General features: G+C 41.1%; 1 protein-coding gene across 1 annotated transcript in view; it reads right to left on the reverse strand.

The window, feature by feature from the left end:
- The window catches only part of THSD4 (thrombospondin type 1 domain containing 4), a 549,795-nt gene that overhangs the window by 126,009 nt on the left and 401,181 nt on the right, over positions 1–22,605 (reverse strand). The gene's annotated exons all lie outside the window — the stretch shown is intronic.

Below are 22,605 nucleotides of genomic sequence, written 5' to 3' on the forward strand. Positions count from 1 at the left end.
TATCAGCGTAATTCATTCTATCATTGGTTTTAAAGAATAAAAATTATATGGGTATCTGAAAAGATGCAATTTAAATAAAGCATTTGTTAAAGTCCAATTCATATTTAAGATAAAGCATGCTTAGAAAAAAATAGAAGGGCACTTCCTGAAACTGAAAATGGTCATCTTCCAAAACCCACCCACAGAAAACATCACTCAGAAAATTGAGACACATTCCCTTTATGCTCTGTGAGAAGACAAATATGCTCATAATTACCTCTGGTCTCCAATAAGTATAGAGGTCTTAGACATTGCAATAACACATGGAAAGGAAATAAGAAATATAAGGACTGGAAAAGATGAAACAAGATCACCATTATTTGTGGATGATATGTTTATCTACATAGAAAACCCAAGAAAATCCCCAGACTCTTAGAATTGGTCAAGAGTTCTGCAGAGTTTTAAGATATAAGACACTATACCAAAGTAAACTGTACTTCTCTATAACTAACACAACCGACCAAAAAAAGAATATAGAATAACACAATAGCATCAAACACTATGAATTATTTAGGAATTAAGCTCAAAGACATTTCATAAGATCTTTGTGGAGAAATGTATAAAAATCCTCTTAAAGGATATAAAATAGCATCTAAATAAGTGAAAAGGAGTACCATAATTATGGATGGAAAAACCACATTTGACTTAACCCATTCCCAATCCTGCAGAGTCCTCTAGACCTCCACCAGGAAGCCTTTCCTGATTATCAGAGCAGGACTCAGGGACTGCTGATCTGTGCTACAGCGGCCCCTGTGCCTCTCTCTTTAGCACTTTATCATCTGGTAGTCTCTGCCCTCTCCCCGAGACTGTGAGCTCCCTGAAGGCAGAGATCGGCTCTTCCTGTCTCTGCACTCCTAGCATTTTGTACAGTGCTTGGAATATGGCAACTGCTCAATTAAGGCTTACTGTAGAAATGAAGAAAAGAGACACAGATCCCTGTTTGCACACTCCCACTTATTTGCTATCCATCAAGGTAAACATAAAGATCACCTTCATTTATGAATAATGGATAAGGTAATGAAAATAGATAAAAGGAAGCTATGAACCTCATTCTAAAGATGCCCATAAAATAGACTGATTTATCAAGGGTCTCACTGGCTCAAGGGAAAGGGGTTCTCAAACTCTGGAAAATCTTAGAGGCTGTTAAAACAATAATGCTTGACTGGATCCCACCCTAGTTACCAGCAGTCAGATTCTTTGGGAGGTGAAGTTCAGATATGCCCATATTTTTTGTGTGTGTACCTAATGTTTGTCAGGATCGGCAGTGTCACAATAAAGAGTTCCCTAAGTGCTTCTGGCACATGACCTCATTTACACAGCTCTTCTCTTCAGGCAAGCCTGGCAAGGTCTTTTTGATGGACTTGAAGGATGACTTCATGATTCCATATGTGTTGGATTCCAGGCCAGTGATGATAGTCCATACCCTTCTTTAGTCTGAAACAAGAAATCCAGACTAGACTTCCACTTAAACGAGGCATCATAAAAAAGAGAGCAGGTGTGAAAACAGTATTGAATTTACACATTAACACCAAATGGGTCCAAAACACAGTGTTTCAATTAAGCCACACACCAAATGCCTTCCATATTGATTATTTTCATCAAGAACTAAGGCCACCATTCCATGGCAAAGAAATGTACTGACAGATTTATTGGGTGTCTCCTCCCCACAAAAAAAGTATTTTAAAAGGAAAGTATGGCCCCAAATGTGACTTAAGGTGTTTACATATTGAAGAGTATATGATTAAAAAATATAACATGTTCTTATATTTTGTTGTAGTGGATGCTGTGGTGTGTTGTCTGGATTCCTTTCAGGACTGAGGCTGGAGACTCACAGTTGAATCTCTCCCTAGGGCCTGTCATCAACAGAAAAAAGCTGCTTTGTTCAAAGGTTAGCTTTCTTTCCTGTGGGACAGCCAGCATCGACTGACTGCTTGATGGAGTAGTGTAAAAGTCCAGACTCTTTGCCTTTATTGGGACAACTCTCAAGGGTCGTTCCAGTTCCAGAACTCCCTATAAGATCAGTTGAAGTCTCTGTTACATCTGCCAGTTCCTGAATCCCTCACCTCTCCTGGATGTTGTTCCTGAGCGCTCCCCGCACTGAACCTCCTGCACACAAATCTCAAAGTCTGTTTCTTGGGAAACCCTACCTATGACATCTGTTTGATTCGTGTTGTAGGATTTGATTCTCTGGTTAGATTTTAAATTCTTAAGATAAAATGCTTTAAGATGCCATAATACCAAGTACAGTGCTAAGCCAAATATTGGCTAGTTCTCATTTTCACCTTTCAAATACTTCTAATGCCCCTCTTTTATAGCAGGGGCCCAGGTATCAGATGGCTTGGGTTGAGATCCTAGCTCTACCAATTGCCTAGGGGAAATCATTTAAATTTCTAAGTCTCAGTTCTTTCATCTGCAAAATGGAATTAATAATAGTACTTATCTCATAAGGTTGTTGTGAACGATTATATGATGTAATCTATGTAAAGCACTTAGCACAATGCCTGGCACATTCAATAAATGGTAGCTGTTGTTGTTATTAATGGCACAACATTGCCACCACTCTGGTGACCTTAGCTACTACCTTCCTCAGTTATCACCTTACTCCTTGATTTTTATATAAAAACTGGTCCTTCTTGCCTCTCAATTTGCCTCGTCCTGACCTCTCCCCTCCAATTCTAAACAATGCTACTGAATTAATTTTCTTAAAATATTGCTTTCTTTACATCACTACTCAACTCTTCAGGGATTTCTCTCTTTATAGTCTTTATCAGTCTAAACCTTGCCTGCCCAGCTCAAAGTGGACCTTAACAATCAAACTTGCCCTCAATATGAGTCCATAGCTACCTTTGTCCCGAGCCTTCACTTAACCTAATGTTCTCTCACGTTTCCAATACCGTGTGGTCAAAGGTATCCCTAAAGTTCTAAATTTCCTCTGATTTCATAACTGAGACAAAAATCTCCTTTGATAAGCTCTTCATCAGGGCTTCCTACAAAGGTTGTTATTCAAAGCCTCTCCATTGGTCCTTAGGTACTTTTCACATCATTAAAATTTACAAAAGAATAATAGTAAAAAATAGAGTAGACATTAAAAACAAACAGATTTAGAACACATTAGGAAAAAAGTGAATCCTACCCATAAATAATACATAAGACCAAATGCAGAGCTGAGATGAGGTAATAAGACATATGGAATTTGTCTAAAAGGAGTCAACTGGCTTCCAGATTTGGAGGTCTGATGCCTCTGAGTTATTTTTACTGGTAGAGATTCCACTTTACAAGTAATATTTGGGACATGATATCAACAGTCAACAGTTCATAAACTCTTTAAGGTTTCCAGCAGAAAAGGTTTAATTAAGTTTGACGGAAACTATCTAGCAGCTTTCATAAGTAATTGCTATTACCCAAAATAGGACCAACTCATAAACTGCATGATTTCAGAAATGATGAATCAATAAAAATGTTTATAGAAACAGCATTTTGATTAGTTCCTTTAGACTAACAAATTCATGGCACATGTGATAAACTAAGATTTCTACTGTCAATTAGGGAAATCCAGAAATTAAACCCAGCCCTCAGATACAGCCCTTTGAATAACTGATCCCAGATTTTGACATTGGGAATTGCTTTCTAAGTAGCTCCTCCAAGATCAACTGCATCACACCTCTGGGCCTTATTACTGGGGCAGTCAGGTTCAAAGTCGTTTCAATTGTCAGCTATGCTAATTGTCACAGTGAGACTGACTATAGACAACATGTGTTGCGATCGTTATGAAGTTCTTGATAAATCAAGCAATGAGTCATCCACAAGTAACCAATGCCTTCTTTTTATGCGTATAAGCTCAACGGCAACAAAAAATCATTAGCAATTATAATAAAGTAATAGCTTCACTATTACTAGGATAAAAATTAACGTGAAAATTCCATTAATCTAGAGCACAAATAATAAATATTTTTTGTTGGATGGCACTACGCTCACAGCAAATAACTCTTGAGCTTCTACAAAATCTAAAGGACCTTTCAAGGCATCAATCAATATGAAATGATGTTGACTATAGCATTAGTGTCCAACATATTTATTTGAAAATAATTAATGCGTTAACAGCATTAGTGTCCAAACATATTTATTTGAAAATAATTAATGCGTGACGGCTATAGTAACGCTCAGCTAATCGGAGTATCAATAACAACACTGCATTGGAATGTTTCATGTAATTATTTAATAGGTACAATATTACTATATAATTCCCATAAACCGCTTTCTATTTTTTTTTTCCAAAATGCTCTATATTTACTTAATGAGTACACAAAATAACTAACCAAATAACTAAAATAACACTAGTGTGTCATAGCATCTCAGGGCCAAAAGGGATCTTCAGAGACACCCAAACCAATCCTTCCTCTGAGAAAACTGTCCTGGGAGCTGCTAGGTTGTTTTCTATGTTAACGACCTCCACCGAAGTTACAAAGGTTGTAGTCAATGTTTTGATAGGAATTTTTCAATTTTTCCTGTAGAAACTCTTGATCAAAGAGCACTTATTATTAGGACTTGCCATGAATTTAATACTGTATTTGACAAACATCTAAATTGCCGTCCATGTTAAAATGTAAAAAAAAAAAAAAATGTGCATTTTAGAATCAGTAACACATAGTAGTTTAGTGTTTAGTCATACGTCCCAAGAACAAGAAATCATGAACATGCAGAATACTGAAGCATAGAACCCCAGAAATCATCTAATCTACATCCTACACTCTTATTTTTAAAGACCAAGAAATTTCAAGCCAGATAAATTATTTGTTCAACATAACACAATAGGGAGCGGCCAATAGTGAAACTGGAAAACAGGTTGGACTCCCAGCCAGAAGCTGGCCCCACTGGTTGTTAACCTTTTCAGCCCTCCTCCCCATCTGAGAGGGCTAAGACATGCCCTCACCAGTAACAGTGGTCACTAGGGCAGTGAGTCTAGACTGGACGGGTGGCATGGGACCCTGAATCTCTCTATCCCGATGTTCCAATTCTCAAGCCTTGTACAGGGTTGTACACAGAACTGTAAATCTAATTGTGTTATTTGACAAAACAGTTATTACCAGAGTTGCTTCAGCTGAGTTATTTGGCTAGAACAATGAGCTAATCTTGCCCTCCTGGTGACAAATCATCATGCAAGGCGATGACCTTCATCTGGCAAAGGCCATATGGATGATTACATTCCCTAGGCAAAACTTTGATGCACCAATCTGACCAAAACTGGACAATATTTTTCCTTGTTAATGCATAACACACGAATCATGCATCTTTACAGATATGCATGGCATCCACACATCTCTACCTGTATCTTCTGTCAGGGACAAGAAAGAGGAACCTACAACTATGATTTCAAATGCCAACAGTACCTCAGGCACTGGATTAAGCATTTTACATTACTTATGTCATTTAATTCTTAACAGCATTATAAGGTATGTATTACTAACCTTATTGTTTAGATGAGAAAATACGAGTGGAGATGTTAGGGAACTTTTCCAAGGGCTCACAGGTGGGAAAGTGGCAGAGCTGGGACCTAAAGCCCCACTTGGCTCACCCCAAACACTGCATCGTTTCCTCCATACCCCGCCTCACAGGACCGTCCGAGGCCTTTAATCACAGCATCAATACATTGTGTGGTGAGTCACCTGTTTTTCTTCAGACTGACTTCTGGGACTGCATGTGAATTTCTAAAGAGCTATATGTAATTCTAATCTTACAGGCTTGTTACTCTTGATAGAGAAGATGCTGAGTAGATACTAGCTGAACAGAAGTAATACTAAGTAACATTTCAATAACCCTACAACTTGGTTAGGATTTTCAATCAAGTGTTAACTGAATTAGTTGGAAAAATAAACTGTTACTGTCAAACAGACTTCCCTCCCCGTGTAGCTATTTCTACTTATTAAAGTTCTACCTGAAATAGAGAGTGGGCTATAGCCCTTGCTCATAAGTCCTGTTGTCAAATGTCAAATATACATTTGAATATAATGTACAGAGAGAAGAGAAATCTTCAGCCACGAAGTGACAGAATAAATAGGAAAAATGGAAATTTTAATTTATATTCTCACCAAGTGGAATTAAAAATGTCTGCCAAGTAGAATGTGACCAGGAAGTTAAGTCATTAAACAAGCACTTATGGAATCTTAGGAGCAGGCTGCTGAAAGAGAAAGAATGAATTGGTTTGGCCATAACTCCCTGGTACTTTGTCCTCTCTGGAGATTGCCTCGGCTGGTTTTCCCAGAGGCTGACTGTCCCTGCCCTGCCAGGTTTGGAAAGAAACCCTCTGGGATGCTTGACGGTGCTTCCATCCCTTTGTTTAAATCCTGGTTTAAGCTTTATTTTTAACTTGTCAAATATGTAAAGGTGCAGAAAACTGTAGAAAATTATACCCAAGCATTCACTAAATTAAATTTTTGTTAAATGTGCTTTAGATATTTTCTTTTTAGGGAAACATAACATTATCGACGATGTTGAAGAGCCTTTGGTATCCAGCCCATCCCCTCCCCAGAGGCAACCTCTGAAGCTGGGGTGTATCCATGCATTTATACTGTACATTTTGTGTTTTAAAAATTTGCATAACAGTAACGTGTCATAGTAGCTTGCTTTCTTTACTCTGTGTTGTTCTTGAGATCTGTCCATGTGGGCACACATGCATCTAGTTTATTCACTTTAACTGCTGTTAAGTGTGCACGTGCGGGAGAGTTGCCTTAAAGTTTGTACCTAGAAGTAGAATTGCTTGCTTTTATGATGTGCACATTTGCAGTGTTACTAGAAAGTGCCTCTGTCTTTAAGTTCGCTTATCGATTCACACTGTTTCTACATCTAAATAAGACTACTTCCAACAGCACTAGGCTAAGAAAGAGGTTTTATGAAAACTTAAGTGGGGTTAAATGAGCATCATAATTTTCTTCAAAAGACCACTTTGGGTAGTTCTTGGTTTTAGATCTTTCCATGACTGAATGTGTTTCCAAGCTTTGGGCTAGGACCAGAGACGGAGCATAAGAAGCCTTGTTGTTCAGAGGTGTGTGCTGATTGTTTGGGGTCTGTGGACATCAGCTCATGCCAGCTGAGTAAGAACTGGTAAATGGCCCCTTTGAGAAAAAAGATAAACAGAAATAAAGAAATGCCAGAGCTAACTGGAAAATTGTTTTCATAATTCAATTTTGTTTTACATAACCTTGCTCCCCAAATGTTAGCAATTTAGCTCAAAGAGCTGTTAGTGTTATTAAATAGTCACTAAATGTTGCAAAGAGACAGCTCAGCGAAATTCACAAATCGAGAAACCATTTTATGACCATTGTTTCACCTCTGGGGGTGGCTCGCTGCATTTTGTTCCAGGTCCCTAGGGCCCAGAGGTAATAACATCTGTATTTTTAAGACCAGCTTTGCACCACACCTGCATATCAATTCCCTTTTTTGACTTCTGCCTCTAAACCAAAGCCAAATGTTTGGCTACACATTTCGTTTCCAGGGTTCGGCTGAGTATTAAATGCAGCAGCTCCAAGACTTCACTGGTCCCACAAAAATTTTTTTAAGTGATGTTAATTGAGTCCTGGGAAAGTTTAAAAATTGAAATTCTTAGAGGAAAAGAGATGAAAAGAAATGAAACGGAGGAGGAAGAAGAAAGGGGACAGGCAATGAGAAATTACTGACAAAAAAAGAAGTGAAATCTAAATGATGGTGGAAAGATTTTAAACTAAAGTAATTTAAGAAAAATTATTATAGTCTAATTTCATGTACTTCCATTAATTTATTTCTGGCTTATATCTGATTTTATTTAAAAGGTAGGAGATTGTTATTAAATCTTCTAAAATAACTGAGGAGAGGAATTTGAGATAGAATTTGAAGAATTCAAGAAATGTGATTGTAGTTCATGTTAGTTGATTTATGACCATAAACTTCTGCAGGCATTTGCCATTAAATCACATGATGTAATGTGAATCAATTCTCTAACTTATAAATTATCTTCTAATAATTAGAAGTGATTATAGGTGGACTCCTCCCTAGTGACAGGTAGAAAGTCACTTTAAAATAATGGCTAAACTCTTTTGAATTCCCATTCCAGATATGGGTTACTGTGAGCAGTTGACCTGGAAGATAATGTGAATGGAGCCTCTGAGGGGCTCTGCCGCACGGTGGCCCTCATTCGGAAAGGTTTTTTGTAGTCAGTCCTATTCATGGTGAATGAAGTGGGACCGTCACAGATTCTTGGAGTTGAAGATCGCCCAGTTCAAACCTCCTGCCCAGTGCAGGAATCCCATCTACGGCTTCTCTGAACAAGTTATCCAGCCACTGCTGGAATGTCTGCATTGAGGGGAACTCTTTGCATCTGGAGGCAGCACGATTCTGTTTTCAAGGAAATTCTTCCTTGTGGTGGAATGAATTCGGTCCCCATTACTTCCGCCCATGGGTCCCAGTTTTGCATTGAGAGTAGTACCAAAGGGAACCATGCCTATGGTCCAGAGCTTTGGAGATGGCATTGTTGCCTCCTCCTGCCATCTGTACCAATCATTCTCCAGGCTGAACCATGCCAGCTCTCCCAACTGCACGCATTTGATAGGGACCGGAATGACTGATCCTGGTCACCCTCCCGCGGGTGTGTCCTAGTTTATGAGAGTTCTTAAAATGAGCTGCTCAGAACAGAACGTAATGTGGTCTGATCAGCAAAACACAAGAGGACTGTGATTGTTTGGGATCCTACATTTCTATCAATGCACTCACTGTACAATTAGATTTGCTTTTTAAATCTTTTCATCGCACTAGTGGTTTTCAATGAAGGTCAGCTTAAATTTCCTGATTATTTCTAGATGAACTGCAGATTTTTCCAACCAGCTATTTAAGTCTGTTCCAGATTTTTTGATCTTTTTGAAAAATTAACATCAAGCTTCGATATCTGTAGTTCCCAAGTTTTACCCTTCTTCCATTTTGAAAATGCAGACATTTGTCCATCTCTAGTCTTCTGGTCTCTCATTCAGTTGGCACATTTGTGCTGTGTGTCTATTCTGGGCCAAACGTTGTGCTGGGAGTTGGGAATTGGCAGTATATGAGACATAGCCTCTGCCCTCGAGGACCCTCTATCCAGTGGGGAGAGTCACACGAGTGAACAGAAGGTTACTGTGGCCCAGGAACAAGTTGCTATGGGAACTCAAGTTCATCCATACCAAAGGGGTGTCTCTCCCTGGAGTTCTGGGGTCAACCTGCATGTATTAGTATTGGCAGGAGCCCAAACTCACCTCAAGTGTCTGGGCGCTCCATCTCCTCACCTTCCCGGGGCTGCAGGTGCCTCTTACTCTGTTGTTGCTACCCTTTCTCCTGTAGAGAGCAACTGCCACCCAGGTAAAGACAGAATGATTGTGGAAACAGCCCTTGATTCTCTAGTATTTATTAACAGTATCCTTAGGGCCCTAAGAAGGAAGCCTGGCCCTTTACTCTGTTCCTCCTTACTCTAAAGAATGATGTAGATGATTTGAAGAGGATGGAGAGGAAGAGCAGCTTGCAATTTTTGAACACTAGCTCTGCTAGCTCTGTGTAAAGTATTTGCTACGTACATATCTCACATGTACTCCTTTAATCCTTTTTAATCCTCATGGCAGACTTATGAGGGAGGTATTTTTATCCTTGTTTACAGCTTGGAAAACAGGCTCAGTAATTTGTCCAGTGTCATCTTATTAGGAAATGAGGCCGCTGGACCCCAAACCCAGGATTCCTGTGCCTCAGATGCACATATTACTCCGACCGCTTGTTTTGCTGTCCTGCTTACCTGTAGACCAACGTAATTATCTAGACACCTCTTTTCAGGAGTCCCGACTGATTCCGGCTTCAGCCGGGCCCCGTTTTCCTAAGTTCCACTGCTCTGTGTTCATCCTGGGGGCTTGAGCCCCTCCGCCCACGTGACCGATCTTTTGGAATCCTGAGCTCATGAGACCTTCCAGGGCAGCCTCAAGGGTTTCTCTGGAAGTTTCCCTCCTTTCCCTGGGTCTCCTTTTCTTTTAGTGGTGTTCTCCATCACAGTAAAGTGAATTGAGGTTAGGGGTTTGATTGGTTGTCTACTTTTATTAATTTACTTACCAACTTACCAATGTTTACATTTATTTTTAGCTTTCCATCCCTTGGGAGCCATATTTCTCTTAGGAGTCTTTGACCAGAGGACCCCGTTTGTCTTTTCTGAAAATAGATTCCGTGCATCACAGAAACCTTATTTCCATTTTTTTTTCCATTTCCATTTGAAAGGGGTGAGTGAACAAGCCTGAGGGCAGAAGTGGAGAGCTACAAAACACTAGCCAACTGTTTTCATTTGCAAAACCAAGTCTATGCAAGTTGATTTACACTGAAGATAGAGTAATCTAAGAACTACTCCGAATGCCAGCTCTTTCTCAGGTCCTGTTTTTGCAGTGGTGTTTGGTAGGGAGCGTGGCACCTTCCTATCCCACTGGCTGGGACACTTCACACAGAGGCCTCATCAGCTGGCTGTATAAGCACCCAGCACAGCACCCTGCGCAGAGTTGGTCCTTGGTAGAAGTGTGAACTTCTACGAGGTTCACCTACACTTATATGGATAGATCTAGCTCATTGCCTTTCTCCATTTTAAAAGGAAGAAGAAATAGTCCTGAGTTTTCTCATCTCCCGTTACTGCTCTCTACACATATATATTCTTCATCTCTACTCAGTCTCATCGTTTTTGGGAACTTTCCACCGATTCTAACCAACACTGACCCCTCCCTCTTTTCCTATACTTGAAGTATGTCTTCCAACTACATGTTTCTGGACTTAATTAAATATCTTCAGAAACCGTTATTTAAACATTTCAGATTTATGGCTTTTCTTTCCAGTGAGATGATGCTTTATAGAGTCAGAACCAAATCTTACTCCTCTCCTCTCAAAAATCCAGTACAGGGCTGAGCTGCACAGTGAGGAAAACCTCTGGTCTAGGCTTACAAAATCGTTAACAGACACGACCATTCACCAGAAGATGGCCGCCAGAATTGTAGATAGAGATATCCAATAAAACATGTACATCTTTCAGACAATAACAACATACACTTTGAAGTAATGTGTGAGGATAAGACAGAGCAGGACAATTTCATAGCGTAAAACAAAATGGGTTAAATAAATTCCATTTATTTAGTAGGACACAGAAGAAATAAACATCTTTTACAGATCTACCCTTGTGCATCTTAATTTATGCCACAGTCACAAATGTCACAGGAGTTCAGGGAGACAGAGAAGTCAAAGATAATCCTGATGTTTTAAGTTCAATTGACCTGGAAAATATGTGATTCTATTTAGAGAAACAGAAATGTTTGGAGGAGGCCAAAAATTGGCTTATATCCCACAGCATTTCACTAGGTAGTTGGATGGGCTGACCTCAGGAGTATATTTGTTTGAATCAGGAGAATTTGGCATCCTGTGAGTTGGGAGAATAAATCTTCAAGAAGTCTCTGAGGAGAAGGTAGAAAACATAAAGCTATGATCGTGGCAACCGGATATGGTAATTAGGCAGTTAGTTACCAGATGGTGACCGAATCCAGATTGGACGGGTAAGAGAATGTAGTAAATCGGGGCAGGGATATGCAAGAAGTGGGTAGAGTTCTTCACAAACGCTTTTGGGCAGAGCGCTTTATTTGGAGCAGAAAGAGAAATACTTAGCTAAAACAGAGCAGCTGGGTTTTGGAGAAAGGCAAGGGAGGGTGCTCTAGGGAGCAAGTGTTTCTCTTCCACCATTGTGATGTCCAGCCCTAACCACAGAACCTGGATGTCTGGAGCTGGCTTCCGTGGTTAATAGCTGCGTTAATAAATATCCCCCACGGCATGGGGAAGACAGGGGAAAAGGTCCGTTTATTCAGTGATTTTATGGTCTGGTCTACATGCAGCAAACCCCGCTTTAGACTGTAGATACAGACCGGTTATGCTACACTTGAGCCAGATGAGCTGTACTTACATCCCACATAAAAGGAAGCATAATGGTCAGCTGGGAATTTGGCCCAAATGGGATACTACATTCCACCTAATTGGGACTGGTTTATTGGAGTACATAGGTTCCGCACGGATTTAGTGGTTTAGATGGGATACAATCCATGTGTAGATAGAAGCACGCTTCAGAGCACAATAGTTGGTGTGGATATAGGCACATAGACAGGCCGTAGAGGAAAAATTGACATGGTCAGGCCAGCTCTGTTTGGGTGGATATGGGGAATTATGAAAATGAGAGGGTCTAGATAAGAAGAGAGGTTTGGAGAGAGATTATGACTCATTTTATATATGTGGCACAATATATTTCTTCTGGCTAAGGATTAACTGGCTCAACATTGTTAAAAGTAAAAAAAGACGATTGATAAATCGGTTACTCCTATTCCTGTTCAAGTCTCAGTTCTCCAAATTAGCATTCCCTAAAGCTGTCCTGAATATGTAAGATTTTAAAAGATGTTAAAAATTGAAAAAACAAACAAAAAAAACCTCAAACAATGGCTCCACGGACAAGTTTGGGAAATGCTAAATTATACCAAGTCGACTGGGTTTCCTGAGTGCGAGATATCTTAGAGCCTTTACTATGCCAGTGGGCCTTGTGAATTTCCAACAAGGGCATATAATACACAGCATTTCTTGCATTTATTCACATATAAAACCCTTCCTGTGCAGGATTCTCCAGGACTAAGGGTTCTGGAATGTGCTTTAGAAAAGGCTGCTCTTCACCTGCTCTGCTTATACAAACACTATGCAGGTGACTACAGCCATTAGCAAATGAGAATGCATTTGCTTTTCCATAAGTCGAGGTGAAATTCACAAAGCTTTTTAATTAAGGAAGCAGACTCCACAAATGCTTCGCCTTGGTTATTCCTGTGACCCCAGGTGGCAAAGGCCTTTATTAAACAAACGATACCTTTCAAGATAAAATTACTATGAAAAGCACAATTTATGAATTTGCTAAATCCTTCCTACTGATGGCAATAGCATTCTGTCTTTGGTCACAGTTAGCAACAATCAGAAATTTCAGAAAAGCTGCAACAATCATCCACCTTGCTCCAAGCTCATTGGAGAGCCCGGATTGAGCCTTTGAAACTTATCAATGCGTCGACTTTCTGCTGGGAAACGTTTCACAGCTGAGGCCTCTTTCTGACTGTGTCCCTTTCAGTTGTAGAATTCAGAAGGCACAGCAGCAGACGTGAGGCAAAGTTGAATGGGCCTTCCATTCCAGTCTCACAGCAATGTGTCAAAAGTTTGAGCAGCTGCATATCCTTCTTTTCTCTGTTAACAGCTGCAGCCATGAAACCCACCCCTTTTCATGGGTGACGGCTCAGAAAACAGCCATGGAAAACTCTGAACAGGTTCACACACTTAAAATCCAAGCAGTCTCTCAGAGCCTGGGACACCATTCTTGCTTCCTATGGCCTGCTCTTTGAATTCCAGATCTGCTATCTCCATGCAATCATTTTCTCTATGAAATACCTGTTTTCAGAAATTCTTCAATTCAAGGCAACATCTTACAAAAAAGTTTGCAGAAGAAATCTTGCATCAACCCCGTTGGAGGGTGATTAGTTAAAACTATGAGCTCATCCAACCTCAGAAAGTCTCCATTACCTTTTCCACAAAAGCCTTTAATCCCCCTTTAGATATTACACTGACAAAAACGGAAACATTCTGTTCATTCACGATGTTTTTCCAAAGGTCTTCCAGGCCTCTGGCCCCTCACTAACCACACAGCTAGTGTTTCCCATCCGTTTCCAGAGAACTGGCTAACGGGGGATATCTTTCAAATGACTCAGTACTCCTGGGGTCCCAAATGTCTTAGCTACAAATGGTACACGAAACTCACTGACTTAAATGTCTCTATACAGCAGCATTTCGTGGCAAAGGGGCTTTCTCAACTCCTGCTCAGCTCAAAGCCTTCAAGACCTGACCCCTGCCTAGTTTTCAATCCTATTATAGCCATTTCCCACTCCCCAACTTACGGGCTCAGCAGCACCCCCATGGATGCATGCATTCCAGGCTATAGTCCCTGTCCCTTAACCCTATCATGGTGTAGGCTCTGCCCTAATCGCTCTTGCCGTGTGATTAACAGCGATCATCCTTCGAGTTCCAACTGAAATGTCATTTCCTCTCAAGCCTTCCCTGACCTCTCCAGGCAGGGTTAACCCTTCTCTTTCCTGCGCAAGTAACATCGGTCGCTCACCTGCTGTATTACACAATGGTTAGTTGTCATTGATCTGTCTCTCCTAAATCTAGACTGTGAGCTCCCAAGGGTCCCCAGTGCTTAGCACAAAGCAGGTGTCCAAAGGGTGTTCACCCAAAAAGAGGAGAATGGCTGAGTTTCAGACGGTGCTGAGGAACAGTTAGTTTCCACAGGAGATGCTGGCAGTGGGAACAGGTAGCAAAATGGAAAGGTTGGCCTGGCACCATCCTTAATCTAGTTCTAGAAGGAAAATGTCAATCCTTTCATTTCCAATGAAAAACCCGGGCCCCTCCAAACGCCCGATGCAGAGAGCAGGAGATCATTACAACACTGGGAAATTGGAAGGGTTGGGAGTACAGAGGGAAATGTAATCTACTCACTGGAACTAACTACCACTGATATTTATCTTATTTACTGATTGCACAGCTGGTAGGGTGACATTACTGAGGTTCTAGGTCCTAGGTCCAATGTTTTTTCTTTCTTTTTTCTTTTTTTGTCTCTGCAAGTAGCTATATGTTAAGACTAGAGGTCAGCATGTTGCTCATTCGTGCAGTCTTCTCCACAGCCCAGCCTTTCTCTCTCCTCCTCTCTCCCCACCTCTCCATACATGCACACATATAAAGGCATACACACATACATACATATACACATATGCATACACATGGATGTATACATACATACACACCAACTCACCTAGGGACACCTCTCCCTAGTGGGGAGTAGATAGATCTCCACTCCCATGACATAACTGTCTTGTCTGCTCTGTGCTCTCTGTTCCCCTCCCATTTATATTTGGGGAGTGGCTGTCAAAGCATTCCTTTCCCTCGTGTAAGCAAAGAAATGCAAAGACAGGCATTTTATACAACACGGGGAAGGAGAGTCTATTACTGCATGAGTATATTCTAGTAAACACAGGCATTCCTGGTTTTACTGCTCACTCTACTGAGCTTCACAGATGTATTTCTTTACAAATTGAAGGTACCTCCACCAGCAAAAAGATTATGAGTCAGTCGCTTTATTGCGACACTCACTTTATTGTGACACTCACTTTATTGTGGTGACCTGGAACCGAACCCACAGTATCTCTGAGGTATGCCCATATGTACATAAATGTATATAAATCACCTGAGTCTACTCCTAAGCACAGGGAGTGTTAGTAAATTACTGGAACCGGGAATGTCCCACACACCCGCCCCTACTAAGTGGAATTCCACCTCCATTGTAACCTCCCTTCTGTTGCAGGACAGACTGTTTCTCCAAGAGCCATCCATTTGCTAATTTGAAGAGCTCTATTGGGAAAAAATTGCCATTGCCTTAAGTGCAACCCAGGGCCTCCCTAAGGATGGCCATTCTCTGCTCGATGGGGTCTCTATAATCACATGTACTTAGGAAACGGGATGTTCTCTCTTAATGACAGGGGCAATGGATAAAAAACCAAGGGGGGAGATGGAGGAGGGAAGAAGACAGAAAGGAGGGGCCTGTAGTAGGGGCGACACATCCCGCTGGGCAAAGCACCACCAGGATATATTTCCTCTGAGACGTGAGAGTGGTTGTCATTACCAACTACTTGTCCATCTGATGCTTTCAGTACAAGTGTTCTTTAAAGTAGGGAAGGAATGTGCATGACTCAACGTGCTTTGAAACGGATTATTTAAATCCTTTCGCAAACACTTTTCACCTCTTTATTGTTGATGACAGTCTTGGACTCCAGGCCAGGGAGCCCGTCTTTAATTTGGATTGCTTATTGGCCCCCAAATGTGCCCAAAGTAGTTAATTTTCTCTAAGTTCCTGGCATATAGTAAGCTCTCAATAAATGGTAGTTCTGATTGTTATTTTTCTTACACTCCACATGTGTGACCAAGTGAGATTATTGGCCAATTTGGATCTTTCAAGAGAGCAAATCAAATCCATGTGGTTAGTTTGGCCACAGCCGGAGTTAAATCCTGAGGTGACCCTAGAGCTGAATGCCATTACCTCTGACCTTCAAGTCTGAAAAGCAGAAGTGACGTGGGAGGAATCAGAGACGGGGCCGAGCTACAAACAGCTCAATTTCATTCTTGGTGAAATGACCTTCTATGATTATGAACATCACTACAACATTGTTTAGAAATTATCACAGCAGATCATATTTGTTAACTAATTTGTATGAGCTCATATACGTTACTTATTAACATTAATAACCTACATTAAATTTTCTATTCTTTTTTCCCCCTCTCTCCACATAATCAATCTTCAGCTCATGCCCCAAAGAACAAGAAGCAGCGTGTTCACAAAGGGTGCACTTGTGTCAGTTGGTAGTTAATCTCTAGATTCACCACCAATATACGAGCCAGCACTAAGAAGAGCAGGCCAAGAGGAACTTGTACTTCATGTCACTCTCCAGATTTAAAACCCTCCAGTGGGGTCCCTCACCTATTCAGGGAGAGAGCAATAACGCTCTCGAATCGGCCAAACCCGGTGTTGGTTCTGTCTCTGTGCCTTACTGGCTATGTCACTTGGAGCTAGTAAGATAACCTGTCAGCCTCAGTTTCCTTATCTGTAAATTGGAGATAATACTCATCTCATAAGAATATTATAAAGATTAAGTGATATCAAATGTTAAATTACAACATTCACTTTTGGAGAGTATGCGGTGAATGCTGCCAGTTGAAACTCAGATTAGAAGGGTTTGTTGGAAAGCCACTGGCAACAAGGATCGGGAGACTTAAAATGCTTATGCTCTCTGACCCTGTCATTCCAATTATGGGAATGAATCCTAAAGGCATAATGCAAAACAAGGCCACAGATTTACATACAAGGATGTTCGTCACAGCTTTATTTATATTTACATATACTAGAGACAAACCCAAACGTGCAGTGCTAGGAGAATGACTAAATTATTGTACATTCACCTGATGGAATATCAGATGAATGCTTAAAATGATATTTGTACCGAATTTTTAATAATGTGGGGAATCCCCTTTAACTGTTAAGTGATAAAAGGATGAAAGGGAAATTATATAATCATATTGCATAATAATCCAGAAGTACTTCAATATGATTATATAATATGAAATTATATAATCATATTGCATAATAATCCAGAAGTACTTCCAGAAGTGCTAATGATGGAGGATTATTTTCTTTCTATTTTTTTGTGTTTTACGATTTTCCTGCAATAAGCACATATTTTAAAAATTGAAAGATCACAAGTAAACTAAAAAATATGAACGCCTTAACGAAGGGTCTGTTACGCTGTAGGCGTGTGGCAAGTATTAGTCCTGTTCCCCTCCCCCGTAGCGTGCTGACTGAGCTGCTAAAGATCTGGGCCTTGTCCACTTTTCCTGCTTCATGTCCAGCTATCCTCCAGACTCCAGTCACTTCCACAGTTCTCAACTCTCTGGCCCTTTCCTGCTCTTCCATGCGCCCTAGTGTTTGTGTTGAAAATTTTTATAGGTTCCTCCTGCCCACACCTGGGTAAGCTCCACTCAGTACAACTCTAACTGCTCACCTCTTCTGAGACTCGGGGTGAGGTAAGGTTTTACCTCCTCGTTCCCCAATTATAACCTACATGCTTTGCGTAGTGATTACCACACACTTCTGTTTCACCAAATGACAGTGAGGGGGACTACATCAAGTAGAGACACCATACCTTTCTCATCTTTGAATTCTCAGTGCTGGGCATGAGAACTGGGCCTTAGCGGTGTGTCAAGTGAGTACAGAAGTGAGAGACTCTCATTCTAATATCTTAACTTCCTGTGATCACCTCAAGGCAACTCATCCTTGCCTTTGGGTTGTCTTGCAGGCTGGACCATTTCTTGCACCCTTCCCCATTACCCCTTATTCCCAAGATGGTCAAGCTGCTTTTCTCCAACCTTTGCAACGGCTCCTAAATCCTACCTCTTCTACGAAACAGAACTTCCTCTGCCACTTTTCAATCAGGGACTCCTGGCTCCACATTTAGCTGTACTGGCTCTCTGGCTTCGATGACAGACCATCTCCATTTTTATCTCCTGAAATGGTCCCAAATTGCACTTACCATGTTGCTCCCAGTTGGCCTCTCTTTTCCTCCCAACACTGAGCTTCTGGTTTCTTGAAAAGCTTCAGTGAATTCTTTCTTTTCCCTTAATTCATCCCCTAGAGCCAGGCTATCATCTAGCTCCTCTTCCTTTTCTTACCTCCGTGATGTTTTCAGATTTTATCTTCCAATTTTAAGGACAATTACATTAAAATTGCCACTCCAAATACATTATTTCTAGGAGGTCTTGGTCCCTTGAGCAGTTTATCCTGTCTCCTTGCTGGTGGCTCCCAAACTGTATTCACTTTGCTGTAGGAGCTTAAGTGACAAGTAATATAAAACAAGATATCATGTTGCTGCAAAATGCCCCCGTCCTCATAAAGAGCCAGATGTCAACAAGAGAAAACCATATAGCAGTGGTCCCCAACCTTTTTGGCCCAGAGACCGGTGCTTATGTGAGTATCTAATGCCTGATGATCTGAGGTGGAGCTGAGGTAGTGCTGGGGAGCAGCTGCAAATACAGATGAAGCTTTACTTGCTGGCCCGCTGCTCACCTCCTGCTGTGTGGCCCGGTTCCTAACAGGCCACGGTCCTGTATCGGTCTGTGGCCCGGGGTCGGGAACCCTTGCCATGTAGCTTCCTTGGTCTCTCTGCCCAACCATGGTACAAAGTAGAATAGGTCCTTTGGAGAAATTGCCTTTGTCTTTTGCTTTTCACAAGGACCGAGGACAGTGTTTGAGAGTTGGGGAAAAGAAAAAAACAAAATAACAAAATACGGCCCCCCCAATAAAAAACCCCAAAAGACAGCATTTTCTATTGAATTTGCTGCAGTCAGGCCTCTGCCCTCATTACGTACAGACATTTCTACTGTCAAGATTATTAATGACTGCCATGATACTAAATCAAGTGGCGAATTCTGACTCGTCATCTTACTGGACCTAACAGGAACATTCGACCCAGCTGATTACTGCCTCCTCCTTGAAGTACTTCTTCAGTTGGCTTCTGGCACAACATGCTCTCTGGGTTTATTCTTATCTCCCTGGTTGATGCCTCTTAGTCTTATCTGCTGTCCTCCCCATTTCATTGACTTCAGACAAGTAGCATCCTAGGGCTCAGTTCTTTGACCATCTTCTCTCCTACATACACACTTGGAAAGCTCATCCAGTCTCTCGGCATTAAGCACTACACTTATATCTCCACCCTGAAGCTCTCTTGGAATCTCTGAGTTTTATACCCACTGGCTCTCGCACATCTCCACTTAGCTATCCAAAAGGGACCACAAACTTCACAATCCAAAATCTAATTCCTGGTCTTCCCTCCCAAATCTGTTCCTCCCAGAATCTTCCCCATCTCAGCCATGAGCTACTCCATCCTTTCCATTGTTTAGACCAAAAACTTTGATGTCACTCTCTGCTCACTTTTTCTCTCACACCCCACATCCAGTATGCCATTCTCCCTTCAAAATACTTCCAGAATCCAGACACTTTTCATCACCTCCACTGCTGCCCTGTAAACCAAGATGCCCTCTCGTCTTGGGTTTGTTCAATCGTTAGCTAACTGGTGTCTCTCTCTTGCTCTGACCACTCTTCATCTATTTTCCACATGACAGTCAGATGGTCATGTTAGAGTCAGATCTCTGGTCAAAACTCTCTGGGGGGCCCACTTCAATATATGAATGGGCCAAAGCCTTTAGATGAGCTATACTAAGGACTACCATAAAGTTTCTCATCCAAACCAGGACTTTTTTTTTTAGAATAAAATAATAGGACAATAGGTATAACTTTAGACTGTCACAGGCAAACAGATACACATTTATTCCTCCTATAAAACCCAACAGTCTGGTCCACAGTCAACTTTATGAGGTCGCCCCCTTCTCTTCTCTTCCTGGGTTCTTCTGTTCCAGCCACACTGGTCTCCTTGCCATTCCTTAAACATGTCAGACACGCACCGTTCTCAGGGCCTTTCTGCTTGTTACGACCTCTGCCTGGAATGCTCTTCTCTCATTTGTTTACATGGCTCGCCCCCTCTTTCCAGTCTCTGAATAACTTTCACCTTCCCAGAAAGGTTGTCATTGACCATTCTACTTTAAAAACGAAGTCCTCTCTTCCTCCTCCCATGCATTTCCTATTGACATTTCTTGCTTTATTTTTCTCCATAGCATGTCTTCTGCCATCATTTCTAAAGAATATTTTCACTGGATTTAAAATTCTGGGTGGAAAGCTGTCTTTTTCTTTCAGCACTTAAGGACACCATTCTTCTGTTTTCTGGCTTGCATACTATAATAGACATTTTATACACCTTAAAACAGTCAATAATTGACACTGAATCATGTATACACATTTCCCAGCCCTTGCTTGACAGAACTTTTCTGGAGCTATCCTAAGTTGAAAAGGTATTTGTTGATTCGATGCAGAAAACATGTATTTCATCAGTCACTGGTAGGAGTGCCTCATCTTATATCCGTATGCTCAGAGCCTTTCTGATTCTTCCTCTTGAATGCCCTATGTCACTCACCTGAGGTCATCTCAGATTCAAATACACTCTGAAATCCTTAAACTGCTGAATGGAATGCCATAGTAAATCTAGTAAATCCAGCTATAGTTTCATGAAGGGCAAATTCACCATTGTGGAAGGATTGTGATAAAACCATGTCTCAATAAATAGAATAAAAGATGTCAAAGTAACCTGTAAATTACAAAGTATTATAAAAGTGCCTTGGATTGCCAATATTATTTCTCTTGCATATTTGTAACTAGCACAGCAATCAGACCTTGCCTTCCTGAAGTGGAACGTAGGAAAAGGCTGCACCTGTCTGGGATGAGGGCCTGGGCAGGAAGTTAGCACAACCCTTGATACATGATCCAATGTCACTACCCCAGACTCATTGGGTCCCAAATTTATTTCATGATCTTCTCCTTAAACTGAGTCCCCTTTCTATTTCATGTCCATCCTTGGTACCTTCAAGTCTTTAGCCTTCCAGGCTGTAAAATCCAGAGTTAAAAAGGAGAGAAACTTAGGCAAGTTCTATAATTGTTCCTTCTCTTTCATCTGTGGCCAAGGCTATAATTTCTGTTTTCCTAAATCTCACTCAGATTCACACTTCCTCTCCAGTTCCACTACCAAACCTTGAACTAAACTCTCCCCAGCTTACCCATGGATGGCCACAACTGGCTAACCCACCATTTGTACACTGCCAGAAGAACCTTCTAACGCCAATAATGTACCACTGCCCACTGCACCAAATTAAAATTCCCTCACTAGACCAGAGGGAACTTCAAGGCCTTCATAATATGATCCCCTCCCACAGACCCTACCTGTCATAGCACACTAGCTGAAGGCACCAAAAATACTACATCACGAGGCTCAGTCAGTCCCCGTGCCCTGGGAGCCAGCCAGCCCAACAGGATCCCCATCCTGACCTGGGTGAGATCCAGAATTGGTCTTGCTATCTTCAAAGCCAGTATCTTGTGTGTTACTTCCTACTAGAGAGTTTACTATGTGTCTCACAACTCACCAGGTTCTACATTGTATCTGTCAGATGACATCATTGCATTTGTAGTAAAAATACATTTTACTCATTGATCAAAAGTTTATAGCCAACCTCACGGCAAGCCTTCACAGGCCCTGAAAGGACAGAAAGAAGCATGATCTAGGAACAAGATCACAAGCTTTGGAGCAGGGAGCCCTGGGTTCAAATCCCAGTTTGCTGACTAATCACCAACTTCATGATCTTGAGAATGTCACTTGATCTCTTTTGAGCCTCAGTTTTTTTTTTCCTTATTATTATTCTTTAAAATTCATATGCCATACAATTTGCCCCTTTAAAGTATACAGTTCAGTAGTATATTCACAAGTTGTATAGCCATCACAATTATTCAATTCCAGAACACTTCATCACCCCTAAAAGAAGCCACATACTCATTAGCAATTACTGCCCATTTCCCTCTCCCAGACCCTGGCAATCACCAATTTGTTTTCTGTCTCTGTGGATTTGCATGAGCCTCAGTTTTAATCATCTCTAAACTGAGCATAACACTTAACTTATAGAATTGCTGTGAGGATAGAGGCAAACTGCAAAGTTTCTAGCTTAGGATTTGGCATCTAAGAGCATTTTAATAAATTATTAATAATGTGCTAAGTATTTTTCTGGCTCCTTCCAATTTTTTAGTATGAAACCCGTAGCTCCAGTCAACTCATTTTCTTTATTATTGCCTCACCTGAACCTCTGTATTCTTACTCCTCACCTGTCTTTTAGATCTCTGCCTTCCAAAACCAACATTCAAGATCCAGCTGAAATCCTACCTCCTACATGTGGAACCTTCCCTGGTGTAATTCTGTTTTTCCTATGATTTTCCTCAGCTACCCTCAAGAGAGAAGAAAACCC

The sequence above is a fragment of the Pteropus medius genome, unplaced genomic scaffold (genome assembly GCF_902729225.1).
Source record: "Pteropus medius unplaced genomic scaffold, Ma_sr-lr_union100, whole genome shotgun sequence".
Classification (NCBI taxonomy): Eukaryota; Metazoa; Chordata; class Mammalia; order Chiroptera; family Pteropodidae; genus Pteropus; species Pteropus medius.